Below are 25,024 nucleotides of genomic sequence, written 5' to 3'. Positions count from 1 at the left end.
TGCAATTTCTAATATTTTTGTACATGTATTACATGAACTAAAACTCCCTTAAGAAGAGCGTCACGTGGGACCGTTTCTTATTTAGGAACGCCTTTTAATAAATATATATATATATATTGGTAATTTTTTTTTTCCGCTCTACCATCCTTTTTTTTCTCTATAATTGGGCTCTACACCTTACTCATATTTTTATCTTCCCCTAAAAGATGTGCCAAAAGCGAGTGTTGTACCTATAAGTTAGGACGCATAGAATAATTAGATGAGTAGACGAGCTGGACTGTTGCGTGGGATGTTAGTCTGATTGTTACTAGAAGAGCAAACAATGGGAGTATGGATTAAGGAATGTCATTTTTTCTTTTAGATAATCTTTTGATAGGATAGCTTCAACCCAATCATTGCTTCCTTCCAAAAAAAAAAAAAAAAACTTAAAAATCATCGCTTCCATACCAATTAACTTCACCATTGTAACCGTTGGACCTTTGCGTCGCGACTACCAAATCAAGTAGTACTATTATTTCAACACTTCTGAGTATCGGCAAAAACTATAGTTACTTTGGTAACATCACTTTTGTAGGGCCATGTTGCTGATATTATCTTATTTAGGGGTCGTTTGGTTGAAGTTGGGAAGTATAGCTTCCCTTGAATTTGCATTGCCCTTGAAATTTCATTTTTAGGAAGTACTTTTTTTTATTTGGTTGAACATGGGAAATTCTATTTCCCATGGGAATTTCAACTTAGCTAAGGAGGGCCTAGGTCAGTTATTTCCTCCATTTTGTACGAAATAAAACTTCCTAGGAAGTTCTACTTTCCATGTTTTGTCCAATCAAACAACAACACATATACCTACTTCCTAGGAATTCTAATTTCCCATGTATTTGAAGGTGAACCAAACAAGCTCTTAGCTAAATAAAATTTAGTCAAATAGATATTGTCTGTATATTGAACTATGTTTTTAAAACGTACAACAAATTTACTTTCACGCTTGTCAACGCACAACTTTGACTATTAATATCTCATATTATCTCTTTGTAAAAGTTATATAAAAATAATATTATAAAAAGAACATGGAAAATTCTTTCTGGTAGCTCTGTACTATTGTTTTTTCTCTTTGGTATATTTTCTTATGGGTTAATATGTCTTGTAGCCCGAGATTAATCAATGTCTTAATAATATAGGATTATTTAATGAGAAGCGTCAATTAGTGTTAAAAAACGTTAGTTAGGGGTTTATCCTAGGTAATTAGTTTACCCCACCCCAATTTTGCACCAGTAAGGAGCAAAAGAACTCCCTCCTATTCCATCTCTTTGTCTTCCTTCTTCTCTCTAGATCAACCTAGAAATCATTTACCCAGACTTAGGGGAAAATGCGATGAGAAATTGACAAACCCATTTAGTTAACAAGAAAGAGAGCATAATTTCGCAATTTTAGGACAAAATTTAGGGAAAATAGAAAGGGGTTGAAGTTGCATTCGAAGAGGATTCGAGTTCGAAGAATATGGAATTTTTTGGTTCCTTTTGAACAAAGTCTCGTTTTTTAACTTTGAATCATCTTCAGGTATTGGATTTCACCTCTGAATCATCTTCGTTTTTTAACAAGGTCATGTTGATTGACCTAGCATTAGAATATTGGGAAAACGCAAACAAGGAAAATTTTGCATGTCCCAATTATACTACATTCACTTACCTTCATTGCATGAAACATGTTCAAATAGACAATGATAAGAACTTGTTAAATATGTTTGGTGTGTTTTAACAAGAAAGAGATCTACATTTGGGTTGGAGAGACAAGGAAACCAAGTGTGTTGATCAAATCTGCATTGTCTCTAAGGACAACCCAAATGGAAGAGAGAGAAGAGAGAGCAGCCATAACTAATGAACCTATTGAACCTATGAACTCCCAACCTACTGAACCTACTGAACCTACTGACACTAATATCCCACTAAGCCCACCACTGGACCAATCATAATCAACACCACCCTACATACGTGTTGAACCAAGGAAGAAGCTTACCCCTAGAAGAAGTAACAAATTCATCACTCCCTCACTTCAATTAATTAATGCATAGACCTTCAACACCATAAACAAGGATGAGACTTGGTTAGACATACAAGTAGAGGAGAGAATGATGCCTAAAAGAAGGGGAGTGAAGGACAAAAGGAAGGATCAGGTTAGTGAGAGGGGAGTGAAACAACTAGTTAAAGACAAAAGGAAAAAGAAGATTATTGATAGCCCTTGTGAGATTGGCAGTCAAGAGTTGGTCCTTAGGAGAAGCCCTAGGTCTAACAAACAACTCTCACTAGAAGGCCAATAACCACACTTGTTGTTTAACAAATTTGTTGTAGTTGAGGTCCCTATACAACCTTCACCTCCTATGCAACAAAAAACCCAAAACAACAGCTTTCAGGAAGGGCATTGAGAACCCACATGTGCAATCCCTACCTAACACAGATAACACTGATGGGAGGAGGAGGAGAATACCTACTACTGTTTCATTAGCTGATGATGAACCTTTAGAGGATGTCTTTTCAGAGAGTGATGAACCATACAATCCTTATGAAACTAACAACAGCGGGGAGGATGATGACACTAATGAAAGTGTAATTTATGAAGGTGAGGGGATGTCAGATGATGATTATGGATTTATGGTCAATGATAATTTTGACCAACAAGAGAAGTGTTGGGATGATGATAATGATGATGTTGAGAATTACTTTCTTAAGTTATACAACAATGGACAATTGTATAAAGATGAGGGGGAAGATAGTACTTAAGCCATGGCAACTGTTCACAGATAAATAACATCTAAGAGATGTTGTTAGAGATTATTGTATCCAAAGTGGGTTTTCAGTCATTGTTACTAGGCAAACAGTTGCAAATATACAGTGATATGCTCATCCCTTAACTATGAATGGAGGTTACATGCTGGTAAACTCTCTGATGACATGACTTGGTCCATTAAATCCATAAAGAGTGATGAACACACTTGCATTGGGTTGGAGACAAGAAATCCTGTAGTTAATGTGAAATGGGCTGCTAGGGTTTTACTTGAGGATATAAGAGCTAACAATGACATCCTGCAAAGGCATTAAATAAGCTCTTGTATGACCAATATGGGGTTTAAATGTGTCAAAGCACATTGTACAGGGTAAGAAACAAAGTTTTAATGGAAGTACATGGGGGGAGCATGACACTTCCTATAGTTTCTTACCTATGTATTGTGAAGTAATAAAGTGTATCAACCCTAATTCAACTGCAAATTGTGCATGGAATCCACTAGAGGCCTCTTGCTTTTGTTTTAATTTTCATCTTATTCAAAGGTGCCTTGGATGGAGTGCTTGCTGGTTGTAGGAGTTTGGTTGGGGTGGATGGGGCTCACCTAAAGGGTAATTATGGACGTGTACTACTATCATCGGTTTCCCTATATGCAAACAATGAGATCTTTCCATTTGCATGGGCTGTAGTATCTAGTGAAGATGAAGAATCTTGAAAGTTCTACATATGAAATCTTAAAACAATACTGGATACCGGAGGAGGAGGAGATGAATGGTGCATTATCTGTGATATGATGAAAGTAAGTGCAAGTTATTTGTATTATTCTTATTTATGGTTTTTTTATTACAAAGTAACTCACAGATTTGCAACTAATGTGTCACAACAGGGCATTGATCTGGCCATAGCTAATTTGCGGCCCAAAGTGGACAGAAGGTATTGTGCTAGACACCTTGCTAAAAATTGAAAGAGGAAGTTTCCTTGTCCACTGATGGTCAACCACTTTTGGAAGGAAACTGGAGCATACTCACCTTTCACTTTTAGAAAAGGAATGGAGGCTCTACAGAAGACCAACCCACTTGCTCTAATTGGCTTGTTGAAATTGGTGAGCAGTCCACATGGTCAAAGCATACTTTCAAGCCAGTTGTCCAAAGTGATGTCAACAAAACCAAATTTGTTGAGAGTTTTAATACCATCATTGGCATTGATAGGTGCAGACCTATACTCACCCTCTTAGAAGGTAAAAAACACAAACACACATCTCCATTTTAAGTGACTATGCACTTTACACATACTGACAACTCTGATGTTGGCAGGCATTAGGAGATTGACAATGGCGAGGATGGCCACAAGGAGCCATGCTTGTCAAGAGTGGAAGAGAGAAGATATGTTCCCTAACATGATCAAAAGGTTGCAGGTGATTTCAAGTGACTCAAGAACATGTGTAGCTTACCTGAGTTCAGAGGGTGAGTATGATGTTGTTGATGGGAGATCCACACTACCTGTGAGCCTCAACAAAAAATCTTGTGTTTGTGGGGATTTGATAGATCTTTGGACCACCTTGCGAACTTGCCAGGAGGGCTACTCATCATGCAAGGTTAAATCCTCATGCCTTTGCAAGCCAACGGTACATTGTGGACATGTACAAGGCAACCTATGCATATAGCATTAAGTCAATCCCAGACATGGATCAATGGCTAGAGAGTGATGCACCTACTATACAACCGCCATCACTTAAAAGGGGCATTGGTAGACCTCCAAGGAATTGAAGAAGAGAAGAAGATGAACAAAGAAAGTGCAAAAGGTATAAGACAGTCAAGTGTAACAAATGGCAACAATTTGGTCACAATGCAGCCACTTGCAAGGGTGGTTTGACTGCTAAGGAGATGGGAAAGAAAAACCAAACCAATAAGAAAAAAAAGAGGAGACGCATCAGCTTAAATCCTTGAACATGGTGCAACTGCTTAGACAAGACAGAATCATAGGCCGAAGGCTTCGACACAACAGCCTAAATCTGGTGTCAAAGTACCAAAGAAGGGGAAAAAGGGGACCTACAGTCATCCTTAGAAAATGTTTAGTTTAAAATAATTTTTTTGTGAACATGGTGTTAACTTAGGTATTGTTGGCTTGAATATGGCAGTACTATGCTCATTTTCTTATGCTTAAAACATTAGGTTGTACAAATACTCTTTTTTTGGGAAATGGTTTATGTTGGAATACTTTAATTCACTATTGTGTTGGTTTGTTATTGTCAAATGCAAACAATAAACATCAAATTAATGGACAAACACTTAGCAAAATGTGTCACTTTTATTACTTCTTAACATATTACGCCATTAGCACATTCTTAGCTTTTGCATAAAACACCCCACCCCTTACATTCACTTAACCACAATGAAAAACAGCAACAACAAATACATTAACATCCCCAATTTTGCCACAATTTTGATGAACCTTGCAACATCATCAACACTACCTGTCAACTAAGATATTTGGTACATATCCAACACAACCTCATCACCATATCTAATACCATGTCTAAGAACTTCATCCTCCTTAACCTACGCAAACACCTCACATAACCTACAATTGTAGTATAGCCTTCGTAAATTCTAGGTACTATTTAACATTCTAGTTTCAAGCATCTTTGTGGGCTGACAGTTCCAATTCTTCACCTTAACGTACTTTATGCTTCCATCCATGGTGACAGCAGGCCCTTGCACAAATGCGTAGTTGATTGATGTCGATGCAAAAGAATACATGGTGCCTTGCGCATGAAAAAAGAAAGAGAGGAGAAAAAACAATCGAAACTAGGGTTGAAGAAGAAAGAGAAAGGAAAACTTGATGAGAGTTTGAAGACAATAAACTAATGGGAGGGAGTTTTAAAACGTGCGTCAAACGAATTAACGTAGGGTAAACCCCTAACTAACTTTTTTAACCCTAACTAACATTTTTTCACTAAATAATCCTATATTATTATAACATTAATTAATCTAGGACTACCAGAGACATTAACCCATATAAGAAAAGACACCAAAGAGAAAATAATAGTACAGGGCTACTAGAGAGAATTTCCCCAAAAAAATATTGAAACAAATCCAACAGCAATTAATATGATCATTTTTGTTTTTATATACTTCCTCCGTTCCATAATAAGTAAAACATTTCTCTAAATAAGTTCTCACAATAAAGATACGCGTTTCACTGATTACGGAACGTAGGAAGTATTTAGCAAAAATCTGTCAAAGTGAAGTGTGTGAATGGTGCAAAAGTCAAAGTGAGGTGTGTGAAAGTTGCAAAAGTCAAAGTGCTGCACTTAGAAAGAAACAGAGGAAATATATTTCACATTATGGTCAACTAAAAAGAGAAATGTGCACTATGCACATCACTTGCAATGACGTATGTCGTGTACAAGTGGGTGCATGCTAGTGTTTAAATTAAGTGTTGATATAAAAATTAATGTGTTATGCCCGTGGTAAAATTTATAGGTTTAAAAAATATATATAATATAGACTAAAAATTGTATCTCTCTCTAAACAACACTAACCCTAAAAATACCTTGTCGCCCACTGTTCTAGGCTCGTCGGTGTCTGACATCCAGCCTTATTGCTAGCGAGCCAGGCCCCAGTTGTTTCTTGTAGATTCATCGTTGTTAGGTTCGTCCTTTTTTGCCCCCCGCAGTGTTTTTCCTCACCCTCCTTTGCCGCCCCTGCTCTACCGTTCCCCCACCGCCCCCACCATCACGCTTCACACTCCCTTTCCCGGTGTTCCCCCTTCCCTGCTTCCTTTCCCCCATGTTGTTCCCCTTCCCTGCGTCCTTCTCCCCGTCACTGTTCCTCTTCCCCGCTTTGGTTTTCTTGTCACTGTTCCCCTCCCTATTGTGTGTTCGAGTATTCCCCTCCCCTCCCCTGTGTCGTGTTCGTGTTTTCCAGTCCCCTTCCCCTCCATGTTGTGTGTTTGCGCCGGTCTTCCTCTGTTTGGGTCTAGATGGTTTCATGATTTAGGTTTGCTTAGATTGGTGTGGTGCTTGTTCTTTTGCGCCATCATTTTAGTGTTCATGGTCCCTGTTCCTATTCCCAGCCTCGCGTCAGATAGGTACAGTCCCTTGTTTAATGTTGTGGTTATTTTGGGCTCCCCATTCCCCTTCCCCCCTCTTAGTGTCAAGATCCTCTTTCCTCTCCTCCCTGTTAGTGTTGGGCTTCCCCCCTCCCCCTTAGTTGTTGGGCTCTCCAACTAGTTATGTTTAATGTCCGTATGTTAGGTCTTTTTCTTAAAATACGTGTTAAATCTCCAAATAATAAGAGTGTGTTGTTGTTTTCGAGTTACTAGAGATGTTGTCTGTGATTAGTTGTGGCCATTGACAAGTGTTTGTGACTGGTTAAGATTGGTGGTTCAAGGTTGTATCAGTAGAATATGTCGATTTTTGGGAATACGTGTTGAGAGACAAGGTGACTCATGAAGTTCGTGAACTTGGACGAGGCGATGACAATTTTTCATGGTTGAGAGGTATGTTTTTCGGTTTTGCAAACCGAAGGTGTATTCGAGAGCTCAACCTGTTTTGCTCTTTTTTTTAGATTGGCATTTATCGTAACGGTCCTTGTCTTCACAACTTTAAATCTAAAAGTGACACTCTAGTTGAATCTGGGGTTTTCATCACTCCCACTAATCTGCATTTCTCCTACCTCATGGAGAAACCTAATATACTCTCGAGCGAGAGTAATGAGTAACAACGGAACGTGACTCTTCAAAAGATCATGAGCCTAGAATCCCGAGCAATAGTAGATTGTTGGGATTGCTCATGTGCGAGATGTGACGCTCGCTGGTGGTTGTTTGTTGTCTGTATCGTGAACTTCGTTCACTTTTTCTACCACTTCCATCAAGCATCTCTGATTTGAATCCATCATCACAAGCTCTAACCAGCAACGCCCCCCTTCATCATCGACTGTTTTTATCGGTTTTACTTATTCTGGTTTTAGATGGAATGTAAGAGCTCATGAAGCTCCTTTATATTTGTTTGTTAGGTTTATATTTGTTTGTTAGGTTTAGATTAGGTTGTATTAGCATTAGGCTACAATTCCTATTTTAATTAATGCACGATTTCTCGTTGTACGAAAAAAAAAGTAGTAGGTTTAATAAGGCTCCATATAGTATTAAATTTTGGGTTTGGCCATAGAATAGAGATAGCAATATATGGTCCAACAGGAAGTTATGAGAGAAGTCTAGAAATTAAACCTGATCTTCCCCATTTATAAATTTTGTGTAATATTAAGTTTTTACCAATTATTTAAGGTAAAGTATAGTGCAACTCAACAATAGGTATTTAATATAGTTTTTTCTTCCTTCAAAAGGGAGTAAACAAATGGAAACTTAAGGGGAATAAGGATTTCGGTAATATTGTTAATCTATGCATGTTTCTACATAGTACTTTTTTTCTCCACTATTCAACTTTACAAGTCAGACACTGTAGGAGTGAAGCGGATAGTAAGAATGCTCTAATAAAAATTGTTCTATTAATTTCAAAATTATGAGACAAAACCTATATCACTTATAGAAGTGTTCATAATTACACGTCCCGCCTTACCTGCCCCACGGACTCGCTTCAAAAAAGTCGGGTCGTTTGACAACTTTTTTAAAAATTTGGGTAGGGTATACCCAACCCGGACACTATAAAAATATCCCCAACCCTCCCCTGCTCGAGAGAGCGAGGGCTTCTTGCCTCTCTGTTCACCACATGCATCCCTTAACCAAGAACAAGAAACCGTATGGAGCAGAGATTCGAACCAATTACACCGAAGGAACTCGATCATAAGGCCAGGCGAAGCTACGCCTCCCTTATAATCCTTCAATAAAGGCTAAACGTCTTTTGCCTTAAATAGAAGTCAATGTTGCTACTGCTTTCCAAAAGTGAGGGAGCATTCGAAAGGCAGCCGAACATTTATGAATAAGCTAGTAAGAAAGTAACTTCCTTTTAACTTTTAAGGGTAAAAGCGAGTAGTTTGTTTGTCTATTCTAGTCATGGGTGTACTTTTTGTTTAAGCGAGTACCCAAAATACCAGCTTACTTTCCCCTACTAATACGCTAATATGCTTAATCTGCCAGAAACCTAGGGTTTTTGAACTTTTATCTCATCTCTCTCACCATTAGTGATTTCTCAATCCTCATTAATGACAAAACTCAAAGATAAATCCACATTGCTTTGAAACAACAAATAATTTTAATAAATCACTCAAAATCTGAAATCCAAAGCATCATTATTCATTGTAGTTATTGGTCTATCTCAAGCAAGAAGATGGGAGCAAAACAAATTCAACAACAATGACAGAGATGCAGTATACGTCATGATTGATATACTAACTATTTGGGCCCATTTCGTGGACTTGCCTATCTATGGTGAAATTACTACTGCATCAAGGGGAGATAATCCTCCACCAGCTGGGGTTAGACTCAAATGCCCTCATTTATTGGAGTTCCCATCCAATATAAATAGGGGTTGTCTTATTTGTCAAAGGTATGGACTTCTCACCTACAAAAAATAGAGCATCTATCTCTACATTTACTCATTTCTCTCTCTGCCTCAATATCCACTTACTTAAAAGTCGGAGGGGCTTTCCGAGAACACCCCCGGGCCAGTTTTTCATTGTGTTTTTTGCAGGATCGTTGGAGACCTCTTCCTCGCCACTTCGGATCTTCTCGGGATTTTAAAACTCTCCACACCACCATCATCTTTCGTAGTTTCTAGGCAGAAACAGTTTGGCGCTATTTGTGGGAATGCTACATCTCAAAGTCACATACCGAGAGCAACATGGCACTCGACTGAAGAAAGACAAGAGCTTCTCACCTAGGCCGAAGAACTCCCATCATGTTGTCATACCACACCTAGTGTGGAACTAACTCATTAGCGAGATGAAGGACTACCTCTCGGGATGAGAAAAACAACCTCAACCTCTGGAACTGATTTCCTATAAATCCCACCTCTGTTAGTCACTACGACTAACCTAGAGAGGATAGTCAATAAGCTCAACTAGAGCATCCAACAAAGTATTCAAGAGCTCTTAGCCGACATATCGCAGCTCAACTAACGGTCTCATCTTCAAGCCGAATTAACTCCACTCAAAGTATAATGGAGAAAGCTCGGAAATAAAAGGACCGAGAAGATATTTCACAACAACAAGTCGGCGTAAGATGGAATCGATGCCAAATTGTCAACTATCGTGAATCAAGTCAGGGAGAAGGATCTCACAAATAGTACTTGCGCATCATAAACCCTCAAAAAAAGTGTGAAACCCCTCTCAGATCCAACAAGCACAAATAAGTGACATGTAACTCGGCCCCTTAACAGGTTCTCGAGACTCTTTCATAGTATCATCACGAATTTCCCATTGCTCGACACTTTAATTTTGGGCGGTGGGACGAGAAGAGTTTTGTAAGCTTTTCGACGCAAAAATAAGGGAAGAGAAAGGAGAGGCTCCATCTTGGAAGTCCACCAACAACAATCGCAATGGGAAAAATTACCCTCGGTAATGAGAGGAGTGCCCCAACCAACTTAGCCAAAAATGACTATGTATCGTTTATTGTGATTTTCTCGGCATTTGAGCAGCATTGTTCCTACAACGAAGACCTCCCCGGGAAGAAAAAGGTTGGTTAGCCTCCCGAACTTCTCCAACGGCCCCCCTCGGTCATGAGAGGAGTTCCCCAAGGTACCTTGATTCTTATATTTCTAGACTTGTCGATTGTCCACCACTATTGAAGTGCTATAGTATTACCTGTATATATGGTTATTAACATCAATGGTTTGTACTACGACATTAGGCCATCATAATAATCATCATCATTTTTTTTGACATCAAGTGAGCTTGCGGAAAATAAACATGGATACATAAATAAAAGGTACAAACTAACAGGTTTCAATACGACTCCATATAGTGCCTTCTACACCATCGAGCGAGTTGATTAGTTGATTCCACCTGTGTACGCGAGAGCTTGACCACTTGGCATGAATTGAGTTGTGCCGCTAAGGTATGTATCTAAACAATGATACAGTTGACGGTAATATCCAAAGGTTTTTCAAATTTAGCAGTTATACGAGTACTTGGGAGTCTGTTAAGACCTTTAATTGCGTGTGTTGTTGGTCCGTAGCCCATGTGATCGCCCTAAAACAAGCCATAACATCCGTGAAAATGGTCAATGGCGCATAACATAAATAGCCTTGTTGGACTCGGAAATTGTAACAGCCAGATTCCCGAGCTGCTAGCTAATCACACTTAAGATTCACTAATCACAATCAATGCTTAATAAGCCCCAAATTAAATATTTACTCGCAGCGGAAACATAACCTATAAAACGATCCTAGACTTGTGGGTTACTGGGCCCACAAAACAAAATCCTTTATATAAGACTTCAATTACACCAATATCTCGACTAATATTCCCAAATATTATATACAACGAAATATAAATATCTATTCTCAAATCAACTATCTAAATACAAACTCAATCCTTAATCTAGGACGACATCATAATCTCGCTTCACTTCCATTCTCGAGCTCTTGATACCAAACCTGTAAATTCAAAGAAGAAATACAAAACAAACAAAATTCCAAAATGAGCGAAAAACTCGTAAGCTTTACTTAAACCCGTTATAAAAATTTTATTTCTCAAATAATTTTCATCTCGTTCCAACGCTGGCGTAGCTCACTCTCTTAAACAAATCAGTGGCAAGTACAAGCTTTGGACAAAGGACCAAAGCTGCCTCCAAGCTTCGCTATGGAGCCCAACAATACTACCCCCAAAGTTCGCAATGGAGCGTAGCCAACCGTATCAAGTCAAAAGAGTAACCATCCTCCACCCATACCTTGCCCACTTACTATTTTCAGTTCATAAACTAAGCTAGCAAAACATTTGAATATTCATATTCATCGAATAACATTTCCAGAATCAACACATTCATAACTATGGCCATAGTATGAACTTAAGTATTAAAAACAGATCACAGAGATCCACATACACAAAAGGGCATGAGTAAATTATTTTACTGAAAATAAAAGTTACCTGAAATGCAATCCAATTCCACCAACATAATTTCCTTCATAATCCCGAATGATACTTCATTTCGAAATCATCCTCCAAGAATCACGTCACAATTATAACGATAATCAATAACCAAACTTAGACTAATCTAAACTAGAAAACATAATCATAACTAATTCCCAATTCATAAATTATCAACCTTTAACATTCTAATTTCCTTGATCCTTAATTAATAAATATAACTTCGATGATATTAGCTACATCGACTAACATCTCGATTCTATAATCCTTAATTCATAATGAGAATTCAAATCATAGAACAAAATTAACTAAACTCAACACACAACTTTCACCTAAATCAAGAATACAACAACAACGCACTACCACAACTACAACAACAAATAACAATAGCGCAATAACAACCACAACCAACAGCAACTCAACACCACCACTACAACCAAACAACATCAAAAGAAAATTACAACTCTTAATCTGATTTTCTTTTCAAAACTTATGAAATCATTGATCAAAATAAAACAACATGATAAAGCTGGTTTTAATAAACATTTTCAATCCATAAATTTTGGGCTTTAATTTTTATAACAGAAATTAGATATACAAACAATAAATTTTATACCTCTTTTAATAGCAGTGAAGAACAGAGGGATGAAGGGGTTTTCGAAGCTTCTGTACCCACTGGTGGAGCACCGACGAACGACTAAGCATCGACGGCCTCCACGCACAAAGTAGCAACAGCACGCGAGAAGAAGTGATACCACCACGACGGAACACCAACAGAACTCCAAAAGAGAACGACAGAGAATGAACAGGACAACAACAACACCCAACAACAACGACCAAACAACAACATCAGGGCGGCAAAACACGAGTAGCCTGGTAGTTCGTCACGAGCCTGATGATTGCAGCAACCATGTGCAGCACCACCAACGAGAACTGGCGAGAACAGAGAAGTTGGCAAGAGAAAGAAAAACAGGATAGCAGCAACAACAACGTCATCTAGAATAGTAACATGCAAGAGAGAGAAAGTGAGAGAGAGAAAGAGAGAGAAAGAGTCATCAATGCTGAGCAAGAAGATCCTCCACCAGGAGGCTTGGTTTCACTCAGAGAGTCGACCATCTCATCAGCTATCAAAACCCCTCCATCACCAGGTACCACCCCTTCCACCACCCCTCCCTCATACGCAAACATCCTTACCTCCACCCCAAACCCACAACATGAAAGCCTCTCACTCCTTCCACCCTTAGTAACTCCCTATGCTACCACCCCCCCACCGTCCACTTCACTCCAAACTCCTTTCATTCCAATTTCTAAGGAACACTATGAGGAGCTATGTGCCCCCTGGAAACTGTGTGTTATCATTAAAGTCATCGGCAGGTCCTATGCGAGAGAATTCTTGGCTAAAGAATTAGCGAGACTGTGGGCTTGGTCACAAACTCCTACTCTTGCGGCTCTCGGAAAAGGCTTCTACTCAATAAACTGTACATCTATCCATGAAAGGGCGAAGGTCCTCGCAGACGGGCCATGGTGTATTCAAAACCACCATGTCTGGGTGCAAGAATGGGAAGCGGGGTTTAAGCCATCAAACGCAAAGTGCGAGAAAGGAGCGGTGTGGGTCAAACTCCCTGAGCTTCCTTTGGAACTTTTCCGGAAGGACATTCTAGTTCAAGTGGGGAAAAAACTAGGTCAGCTCGTGAAGATAGATAATAATACCCTAAAGGGAGAAGGTAAAAGGTATGCAAACATATGTGTCCTTGTTGAAAAAGAAAGTCAACCAATCATGGGCATTTGGTTGGGCAATGTCTTCCAAAGTGTAGAATACTTGGAAGGGTCCTGGTATTGTAATAAATGCTCAAACTTTGGCCATAGTAACCGGAATTGCACCATTAAATTTGAAGGCCCCCATCTGCAAATCTCAGAGGAAGAAGATGACCCAAAATGGAAAGAATATGCGGCGCACAAAAAAGAAAAAAAGGGTCCCGCAAATCAGAGTCTCAAAGTCCAAAGGTGGACCCCAATAAAAAACCCAATAAAAAACTCAAAAGAGAGAGTCTCCTCTCACACTTCGGTTCCCACAAACCCATCAAATCCTGTTGCTCAAGATATGAGCAAAACTCCATCTTGTCACATCATAGCCCAACCTATGCCAACCCAGAACTCATTTCAACTGCTACAAATCTTGGAAGAAGGAAAAGAAGATTTGTGTGAAGAGTTCTCCACCTCTAACCATGTGAAACATGGCAAATCAAATCACTCAACCTCTCCCCTACAATTACCTACACCCGTAAATCCTACCTCTCCTCAAAAAAATTCAAACCCATCAGACCCCAAAAACTCTACCCCCTGTAACCAAACTGAAAAATCACCCACTCATGGAAAATTCTCTCTCCCCAAATCCCTCGACCCCACCACCACCGGTTTCACCGGATTCACAAAGCCCAACCCCATCACCACCACGTCTAATCCTCAAGGAGTGGATATTCCCATGTGTTTTCGAGAAACCACCACTCCCAACCAAACCGGAAGTCAACCAAGTCCATGTCTATTATCTTTGGAAAGAGGGCGAAAACCTCATAGAAATCCCACTCCAACAAGTCAAAAACTTCATTCTCAACCCGATGATGATTCCACCATATCTTCTGAATTTGTTGATGTACAACGAAGAAGGAGCCATAGTTCCGGCCCATTTACCTCAAATGCAGGACATGTTTCATCTCCCCCAACCATTGCTTCTATTCATTCTATGGCTCCTAACAAAGCCGATAACCAACGAGGACGAAGAAAGGCTGTTGATGCTAAGATTGGGGCCATGGATGGATCCGACGGTGGTCCTCCCTTTTCTGAGGGAAATTTACCAAGTGAAGCACAGGAGCATCGACTGGACCTTCCTAAGCCATGCGAACGCCATGGTCGAAGTGAGGATTCTCCCCATGCTTCATCAATTGACGTTCCAAGTGAATTGGGAAGAGGGAAGAGGAAGAAAATTCCCAAACAAGGCAACGTTGACGGCATTTCCGCAAAGAGGGATGTGGATAGACCCGGTTTCAAGGGACGAAGTCAATCCGTGGGCCGCGAACAAGTCACCACTACTCAAGGCCTTAATGGCCAAACCAAGCCTACCCTATAATATGTCAGCCATCTATTGGAACTCAAGGGGCATTGCCCGCACTTCTTTCAAACCCAATTTCCGCTTGATCATGCAAGATCACGACCCTGATATTGTTATCCTAGCTGAAACACATGCCAGCCGAAAAACCACTGAAAAAATAATTCAAAAGCTTCCCTTTGATAGCTGGTTCTTGGTCGACCCGATCGGTTTTGCGGGAGGAATTCTTCCTGCTATGGAATTCTGCTCGTGTCCCATCACTATTCTGAGTGCCAACCTCCAAAGCGTCCTCGCACTGGTGGAGGTAAAAAATCGTTTCTCACCCTTCTTCTTAAATGCAGTGTATGCAAGTCCTAAGCTTAAATTACGTAAAAAACTTTGGCAACATTTGTATGATATTGCAAGTAACATGAATATACCATGGGTAGTATATGGGGATTTTAACGAGGTAACTTGTCAGCATGAAAAATGGGGGGGTAGACCAATTTCGAAAACTCGGACGGATTTATTTAATAAAATGTTGAATGATTGTAATCTACTGGACATGGGTTTTATCGGCTCTAAATACACTTGGTACAACAAAAGAAAAAACAACCCCATCCACGAAAGATTGGACCGAGGTTGCGCAAACGATTTATGGTTCGCTAAAATGCCAAATTCCACCATAACTCACCTGCCAAAAATCACCTCCGACCACTGCCCTTTGCTTCTCCACCTTGACAAGCCTACGGCCCGAACCGGCCCGAAACCTTTCAAATTCGAGCCTATGTGGATCCTTCACCCTTCATTCCTAAGTGTAGTCGAGAAAGCCTGGGGGGAGGGATCTGAGTTGGCTTCCAAGTTAGATAACACTAGAAAAGACCTAACCTCTTGGAACAAAGAAAGTTTTGGGAACATTTATCATCGTAAAAAAAGGACCCTTAGTAGACTAAGTGGCTTAGAAAAATACATTCAGACCCACCCGGATTCCCTTTTTCATCTAGACCTGCTAGAAAATTTACAAAAGGACCTAATTGATATTCTAGACCAAGAAGAAATTCTCTGGCTCACAAAAAGTCGAATGGATTGGTATGCCCTAGGAGAAAGAAACACCGCTTTCTTTCACAGAAATGTGCAGATTCGCAGACATAAAGGAAAAATCCTAAGTCTTCAAAATAATGTTGGGGAGGACATTACTGAACCCAATCAACTTAGAGATCATATAAGAAACTTCTACTGCAATCTTTTCACGTCTGATTCACTACAATGCCCTAATAAGACCTTTATGAGACCCTCTGTCACAATTTGTAGGTCTTATGCCCACCCCCTCTCTAGAAGAAGTTAGGACTGCCCTTTTTTCTATGAAACCCCTTAAAGCACCGGGCCCCGATGGTTTTCATCCCCTCTTCTTCCAAAACACCTGGGATACCACCGGTCAAGACCTTCAAATAGCACTGGCTGACTGGTTCAGGAAAGCTGAGGTCCCAGAAAGCTTATGTAATGCCCTAATTTGCCTTATTCCTAAAGTTGAAAACCCAACCACAGTCAAACAGCTAAGACCCATTAGCCTTTGTAACACCATCTATAAGGTCGTGACTAAAATAATCGTTCAAAGGATAAAACCAATAATCCCTAATTGGATCTCTTCAAATCAAAATGGGTTTATAAAAGGGAGGGGTCCGGAGGTCAACCTTGTCATAGCCACTGAAATTCTTCACTCAATGAACCTAAAAAAAGGTAATAGCGGTTGGTTTGCCTTAAAAATTGACCTTGAAAAAGCCTACGATAGGATTGAGTGGCATTTCTTAAAGCAAAGCCTTAGCTACCTAGATATAGATGACCATTCAATAGCTATGATTATGAACTGTGTCTCGCAAGCTTCCTCCACTGTTTTGGTTAACGGTAAAATGACCCAACCTTTCCTCCATTCTAGAGGTCTAAGACAAGGTGACCCCCTTTCACCTTATCTGTTCAATATTTGTCTCGAACACCTAACTCAGAAAATAAATATAGAAACTCAAAAGAAAAACTGGACCCCTTTTTGGGTAGGTAGGAAAAGAGTACCTATATCTCACTTGTTGTTTGCAGATGATCTCCTTCTGTTTGGGAAAGTTAATGAGGACACGGCCTTCTCTGTAAGAGATACCCTCGCAGATTTCTGTGCTGAATCAGGTCAAAAAGTTAATGAACAAAAAAGTCGTTTATTCTTCTCGCCCAACACCTCCCCGGACCATAAGCACCTCTTTCAAGAAACACTTGGGGTTAAGGAATCACCTGACTTAGGAACATACCTAGGGGTCCCCCTCTCCCACAAAAGACCAAAGAGACGAGATGTTCAATTCATTGTTGATAAAGCTAGGAAAAAGCTTGCTGCATGGAAAACAAACTACCTATCACGAGCGGGAAAGTTAGTACTTATCAACTCTACACTCAATTCCATCCCTGCTTATTATCTCCAAAATCAAACCCTCCCTGTCACTACCACTGAAGAGTTGGATAGGATTTGCAATGACTTCTTGTGGGGGGAAAAAGATACAAAGAAAAAAATTCACCTTGTAGGAAAAGCTGCTACCTTTCTCCCCAAAGACCAAGGAGGTTTGGGAATTAGAGCCCTCAAGGATCTTAGCACTATCTATATGGCTCGTTTAGGGTGGAAAATGAGCCAGGGCCACAAAACCTAGCCCAAGACTGTATTAGGTCTAAATATATCCAAAAAGATAGAGTCATTCCCTTCAAAAATGGTTCAAAAATTTGGAAGAACATAGGTCTAGGATGGGACCTCCTGCAGGAAAACAAGGTTTGGCAATTAGGAGATGGGAGAGAAATCTCTTTCTGGGACGATAATTGGTTACGTATAGGAGCCATTCGATCTTTCATTAGCGGACCTTTAAGTCAAACCGAATCCTCTCTAAAGCTTAGGGATCTATGGCAAGCAAACCAGTGGAACCTTGATGCCATCTCTCTACCCCTTCCGGACTTCATTTCGTCTCGTATCATGGAAATAAAATTCCCAGACACGCACAATCCATCTTGTGATAGACCATCTTCCGCCTTTGAGATTGAGGGCAAATTTTCTCTAACAATGGCCTACCATGCCATCACAAAAAATAGAAGAACCGTGGTTAACATGGACTGGCTTTGGAAAGGCAATATGTCACCCAAAATAAAAATCTTTCTTTGGCTAGTATGGTGGGATCGCCTTCCCACAAATAAGCTTCTCCATCATCGTAACATCACTCAATCTCCAATATGCCCAGCTTGCCACTCCTTCGAGGAGTCCTCCAAACATGTCCTCAATGAATGCACTTATGCCCGAGGTGTCTGGGAAAAATTGTCTCTCACTAGTCAAAATCATGATAGGGTTGAGGAATGGTTAGTGAGTAACCTGCAGGAAAAAATAATGTTTAGGGGTCTTCCTATGAACTACTTGTTTCCTTTCATTTGCTGGGAACTATGGATCCAAAGAAACAAATTTGTCTTTGAGAATAGCCCGCTGCCCTCTCCCGACCTCACTATTGATAAAGCTCACAACAATGCTATGGCCCATTATAGGGCTACCCCCAACCCACTGTCACAAAGAGAACCCGAGATTCAGCACTTAAACACCCCCCATCACCCTTGGCTTATCATAAATGTTGACGCATCCTTCGTCAATCTTCATTCTGCTTCGTGTGTGGCTGGTATTTTTTTTGATTATACAGGTATCTGGATCCGAGGTTTCCAGAGGAAAGTTTATGCAAATAATGCTCTACACGCTGAAATACTTGGTATCTACTGGGCCTTATCAATCGCAAGTGAGCACGGGGCGACGCACATTCAGATTAACACGGACAGCAAAAAAGCGATGCAACAAATTACAGACCCTCAAAAATGTACAGCTCCAAATGACCACTCTATTATGTTATGCAGGGAGCAAAGCCGCTACTTCCAAGAGATGAAGGTCCAATACTGCCCAAGGAATCTCAACACGTTCGCGGATTCGCTGGCTAAGGAAGGAAGGAAAAGTTTGTTGGATGTGAATGTAACTAGGCTTATCCCCACCCCCCCTAGTTATCTTTTGAACATGTGGGATAATTATGTATTAAGGCGTTTAGCCCAAGACATTTAAGCTTATTGATTCCATATTTCACCAAAAAAAAAAAAAAAAAAAAGCAACAACAACGTCACCGACAGCAACGACGCGAATAGAGGGGAAAGAAAACTCCGGCGAGCAAGGGCTGACGGCGCGATAACGCTTGGGAGATGCGGGTGTGAGAGAGAGAGGGACAAGGGAGAAGGGGTTTCGGGTTTTCATCAATTGAGGTTTGGGGTTTTCTGAGAGACACCGGAGAAAGAAGGAAGATTTTGGGATTGGTTTCCCAATTAAGGAAACGGAAAGGATAAGACCAAACAAAATGAAACCGATTGTTGATTTTTTTTTCAAATTTGCGAAACACCGCTCTAACTAATTGCACAAATCCAAAATATAATAGAATAATAATAGAAATAATAATCTCATAAAATAAATAAATAATACATAACCAACACGTCAATATAATTCAGCTCCAACTCAAATAAAATAAGAATTTTTGAAACATAATTAACTTAATAAGTATAATTAACATTTAATAAACGTTCTTTAAAACAGGATTATTACATAAATGCAGGGTACTCGTATAAACCGCCCAAGCGAAGCCACCCATGTTGTTTACTTTATCCCATGAGCCATTAGTTTGTATTGTAATTGAGGCTTCGCAGCTAATCTGTTAGCCAATATTTGCAACCTGAAATCCTGGAGGAATCGATGGGTCTAAATTGTTTATCGTTGGGTCATGCTGTTGTTGTTCGAATGTGGCATGTTGTTGTGCACTATCCTGGAGCTAGAAAGAAATTGACTGTATTGTTAGTCGTTGCTGACGGAAAACTTGTTCGTTATGAGATTCCGATATAGTCCAGAGTGTACTGACGAAAAGAGGTAGATGTGAACCTTGCATCCGAGTTTCATTATTAAAGTGTAAAAAGCAGTGACTTGGCCATTCACTAAAGTCATTACAATCCACCATGGTATTTGTGACTTCAAGTTGGCTTTGATCACATGTTTCAAGAGCTACTGGACAACTTCGGAAAAGGTGTTGAACGTCCTCTTGGTCATACAAGCAAATAGGGAAATTACTGCAGGGATTGATAGCCTGGTTGTAGAGGTTGTGTTTGGTCGCTAAATTAATCCATTGTGTCAAAGTTTACATGGAAGTGTTACATTTCAAGTTGTGGTTGTTTTGTTTGAATCATCGTTTCAGTACTGAACATTGTATGATTGTAAAATAGTATAACCTCCGGTTCCATATTTCAAGTTGCTATTTTTCTTTTTAAAATATCCTAATCTGGTTACTACATATTAATTAGTTATTAGGTTCGGATTGGTAAGGATAAATTTCATTTTTTAATATTGTACCTTAAAATGATAAGATTAAATAAAAATTGATCTAGTGGTTAAAATTTTAGTATATTAACATGAGGTCACATGATTGAACCCTATACTATGTAATTTCTAATATTTTATTATCCATGTATTAAATGTACTAAAAATCCTTTAGGAAGAGCGCCACGTGGCACCATTCCTTGTTTAGGAACGCCTTTTAATAAATTTATATATATAGATATTGATAAGTTATTTTCGCTCTATCATATTTTTTTCGCTCTACCATGCTTTCTTCCTATTATTGGACTCTACACCTTACTCATATATCTTTTTTCTTCTTTTTATCTTCTCCTAAAAAATGTGCCAAAAGCGAGTGTTGTAGTTATAAGTTAGGACGCATAGAATAATTAGATCAGTAGACGAGCTAGACTATTGCGTGGGATGTTAGTCTGATTGTTACTAGAAGAGCAAACAATGGAAGTATGGATTAAGGAATGCCATTTTTTTCTTTTGGATAATCTTATTTTGATAGGATAGCTTCAACCCGATCATTGCTTCCATTAAAAAAAAATCAAAATCATTGCTTCCATACCAACTAACTTCGCCATTCTAACCGTTGTACCTTTGCGTCGCGACTACCAAATCAAGTGGTATTCTAATTTCAACACTTCTGAGTATCGAAAAAAACTATAATTACTTTGGTAACATCACTTTTGTACGGGCCGTGTTACTTATAATATCTTATTTAGCTACACTAGGGGAAAAAAAAAAGGAAGGGCTGCGCTTTTTCTAAAAGCGCAGCCCTACTAGTGAAGGGCAAAAGCGCAGCCCTACATAACAGAAGGGCTGCGCTTTTAAAGAAAAGCGCAACCCTACTAAGTGAAGGGCTGCGCTTTTTAAAAAGGCGCAACCCTTCTTACTAAGTAGGGCTGCGCTTTTTAGTCAAACGCAACCCTTTTATTAAAAGGGCTGCGTTTTTTGGGACAAGCGCAGCCCTTCATGGGCTTTTTTTTTTATTTTGAAAAAAAGCGCTAGGGTTTTTCTCATTCTCACGTCTCGCACAGACTCACACTCTCATTCTCTCTCTCCTCCCTCACATTCACCTGCCTCTCTCCTTTATACAACTCAACAACGGTATTAATCCTCTCAAATTCTCCCTTTTCCTCTCCTTCCCAAAATCAATCCTCCAAAATTGAGAAAAATCCCCTGCAAAAATGAATCGACAAAATTAAATTTCGACATTCGCCTGCCTCGCTCCTTCATACAACTCAACAACGGCATCTTGTAAATTGCAACGAGTTCTTCGATTTTGACATGCAAGAACACAAAGAGGAGAGAGAAACAAACTTAATTTTGTCTGCTAGATCTGGTTAATTTCGCCATTCATCTTCTAAGTTTCTTGTTTTCGAATCTGGTCTTAGTTTTTTGTTTAGGTTGATTTGTTTTTAATTTCGTCTTTTGTATCTGAATATATAATTTTTGATAAATATTCATCTGTCCAAATTTTTTCGTTTCTTAATGTCATTATTTCACTTTTTTTTGCATCTGACTCGACCGTTCTTCTATTTCTTAGATCTGTTTTTTTTTTCGTTTTTGTCTGGGGTGAAGGTAGATCTGGTTTTTTCCAATCATAGGTTTAAGGAGTACAAAGTTTTGAGATGAACCAAATTTATTGTTGTTGTAATTTAATTTTTAATTTTTCTTAGATCTGATTTCTTTCATATCATTTCTTAATATGTAGCTACTGATCTAAGTACGTACAATATATTGAAATATCGGGTCATTTTTGTCGGCGTCAAATTCGGGAGACACGTAGGAACAAACAAACACAAGATTATTCTTGAGTGGATCAAAGATAGGTTCGTCATTCTATCAATACATATGATGATGCATCTCCTTCATACAACTCAAGAACGACATTACCTTGTTTTCCCCATTTTCTTTTTCTTATTCGCCAAATATCTCGTAACCATCCATCTCTCTTTCTCTAACCAGAACACAAACAAAAACCAATAACAAAAAACAAAATAAATATCCGGCAATACAATATATTGTTTCAATCACTTTCAAATGTTTCTATTTTCTTGCAATTTTTTTACTTATACGACTTATATGCTAATTAGATGTGAATCTATATTTGTTTCTAATATAGAAACAAAGTTTGAGATGGAAGATGAAATATGTTTGGATATCAAATTCTTCGCAATATATATAATTTTATCAGTTTGGAATTGATTTTGTGTCAATTTGACATAAAAAAATGAAAAAAAAAAATTTTTTTTTTGGGTCAAAAAGGCTGCGCTTTTAACAAAAAGCGCAGCCCTTCGTTGTGAAGGGCTGCGCTTGTGCAGGGCTGCTATTGAAAGGGCTGCTGTCACAAAGCGCCGCCCTAAGGGCCTTTTTTAGCACAGCCCTTCCTTATTTTTTCACTAGTGCTAGTTTAAATTTAGTCAAATAGAAATTTACAATATACTAAACCTTTGTTTTTAAATATGTATTGCAAGGTCACTTTCATGCTTGCCAACGCATAACTTTAAATATTAATATTTCATATTATCTATTAATAAAAGTTATGAAAATATAATATTAAAAAAAATATTGAAACTAATCCAACAACAATTTAGATGATCAATTTTGTTTTTAATATACCGTCAAAGTGAGGTAATGGTGCAAAAGTCAAAGTGAGGTATGTGAATGTTGCAAAAGTCAAAGTGTTGAATTTAGAAAGAAACAAATGAAATATATTTCACATTATGGTCACCTAAAAAGAGAAACGTGTTCCAATGGCGCATGTCGTGTACAAGTGGGTGCATGCTAGTGTTGAAATTAAGTGTTGATATAAGAATTGATGTTTTATGCCCGTGGTAAAATTTATAGGTTTATAAAATATAAATACTATAGACTCAAAATTGTATCTCCCTCTAAACAACACTAAACCTAAAACTACCTCGCCACCCAATTTCCTAGGCTTGCTGATGGCTGGAATCCATCCTTGTCGCCGGCGAGCCAGGCCCCGGTTGTTTCTTGTAGGTTCGTCGTTGTTAGGTTCGTCCTTTTTACCCCTCGCAGTGTTTGCCCCCACCCTCCTTTGTCCCCCCTGCTCTGTCGTTCCCCCACCGCACCCGCCATCTCGCTTCACACTCCCTTTCCCGGTGTTCCCCCTTTCCTGCTTCTTTTCCCCCATTTTGTTCCCCTTCCCTGTGTTCTTCCCCCCCCCCCCCCCCGCACCGTTCCGCTTCCCCGCTTCGTTTTCTTGTCACCGTTCCTCTCCCTATTGTGTGTTCGAGTATTCCCCTCCCCTATGTCGTGTTTGTGTTTTCCAGTCCTCTTCCCCTCCCTGTTGTGTGTTTGTGTCGGTCTTCCTCTATTTAGGTCTAGTTGGTTGCGTGATTTAAATTTGCTTAGGTTGGTGTGGTGCTTGTTCTTTGGTGTCATCGTTTCAGCGTTCATGGTCCCTATTCCCATTCCCGTCCACGCGTCAGATAGGTACAATCCCTTGTTTAGTGTTTTGGGCTCCCCTTTCCGTTCCCCCTGTTAGTGTCGGGGTCCTTTTGCCCTTCCCCCTATTAGTGTCGGGATCCCCTTTCCCCTCCCCATAGTTAGTGTCGGGCTTCCCCTCCCCCTCTCCCCTGGTTGCTGGGCTTCCCGTCCCCCTTTCCCCTCCCTGTTACCGTTGGGTTTCCCCTCCCCCTCTCCCCTGGTTAGTGCATGTTAAATCTCCAAATTATAAGTGTGTGTTGCTGTTTTCGAGTTCCTAAAGATGTTTTCTATGGTTGGTTGTGGCCATCGACAAGTGTTTGTGATTGGGTCAAGATTGGTGAAGGTTGTACCAGTATAATATGTCGGTTTTTGGGAAATCTGCTGAGGGACAAGGTGACTCAAGAAGTTCGTGAGCATGGACGAAGCGATCACATTTTTTCATGGTTGGGACATATGTTTTCCAATTTTGCAAAATGGAGGTGTGTTCGAGAGATCAAATTGTTTGTCTCTCTTTTTAGCTTGGCATTGATCGTAACGGTCCATGCCTTCACTTCAAAGCTGAAGGTGACGGTCTAGTTGTATCCGGGGGTTTTCATCTCCCACGCATCTTCGATTCTCCTACCTCATGGAGAAACCTAATATACTCTCGAGCGAGAGTAATGAGTCACAACTAGGGGTGTTTGCGGTTTAGGTTGGTGCGGTCTGGGATGTAACACAACCCAAATAGCAAATATACGGTTTGACATTTTTCTAACCTAAACCGCACAACACTTTTTCCTAAAACAACCCAAACTGAACTGCGCAAAAACGGTCTGGTGCTGTTTGGTTTGAGGTTTAACCACTTTTTCCTCCGTGACATTAATTCTATAATCTAATAGTAAATTTTTTTTTTAATAAATTTAAATAGTCCAAATAAATATGAAAATTGAATTCATAATTAAACATAAATAATAATATATCAAAAGTGTCCAAGTTTTTTACCTCAAACTTTTTAAAAAAAAAAAATATTGTATACTTGTATGCCACCTTGTCAATTGTATTTTTAAAAAAAAACTTAAAAAAATCATTTAAAATTACGGTTTGCGGTACGGTTTCAGTTTACAAAAATTAGAACCAAAACCAAAGCGCAAATCTCAAACCGCGGTTTGCTTGAAATCATAACCCTAACCTCAATTTTAAAACCGCAGACCAACCTAAACCGCAAAGAAACAGTTTGGGTTGCGGTTAGGTGCGGTCCAGACCGCACTC

The 25,024-nt window shown here is 39.5% G+C and overlaps 1 long non-coding RNA gene across 1 annotated transcript; it reads right to left on the bottom strand.

Moving 5' to 3' along the window:
• Nucleotides 1–11,054: 11,054 nt before the first annotated feature.
• On the bottom strand, nt 11,055–19,878 carry LOC125492483 (uncharacterized). The gene is made up of 4 exons (XR_007269085.2): nt 19,066–19,878; nt 12,433–12,812; nt 11,817–11,888; nt 11,055–11,326 (listed from the first exon to the last, which is right to left on the bottom strand). It is a non-coding gene; the product is annotated as an uncharacterized LOC125492483 (long non-coding RNA).
• Between the last annotated feature and the right edge of the window lie 5,146 nt (nt 19,879–25,024).

This window comes from Beta vulgaris, chromosome 8 (genome assembly GCF_026745355.1).
Source record: "Beta vulgaris subsp. vulgaris cultivar EL10 chromosome 8, EL10.2, whole genome shotgun sequence".
Classification (NCBI taxonomy): Eukaryota; Viridiplantae; Streptophyta; class Magnoliopsida; order Caryophyllales; family Amaranthaceae; genus Beta; species Beta vulgaris.
Note: the sequence above shows the minus strand (reverse complement) of the source record. Positions and strands in the feature narration are given on the sequence as shown.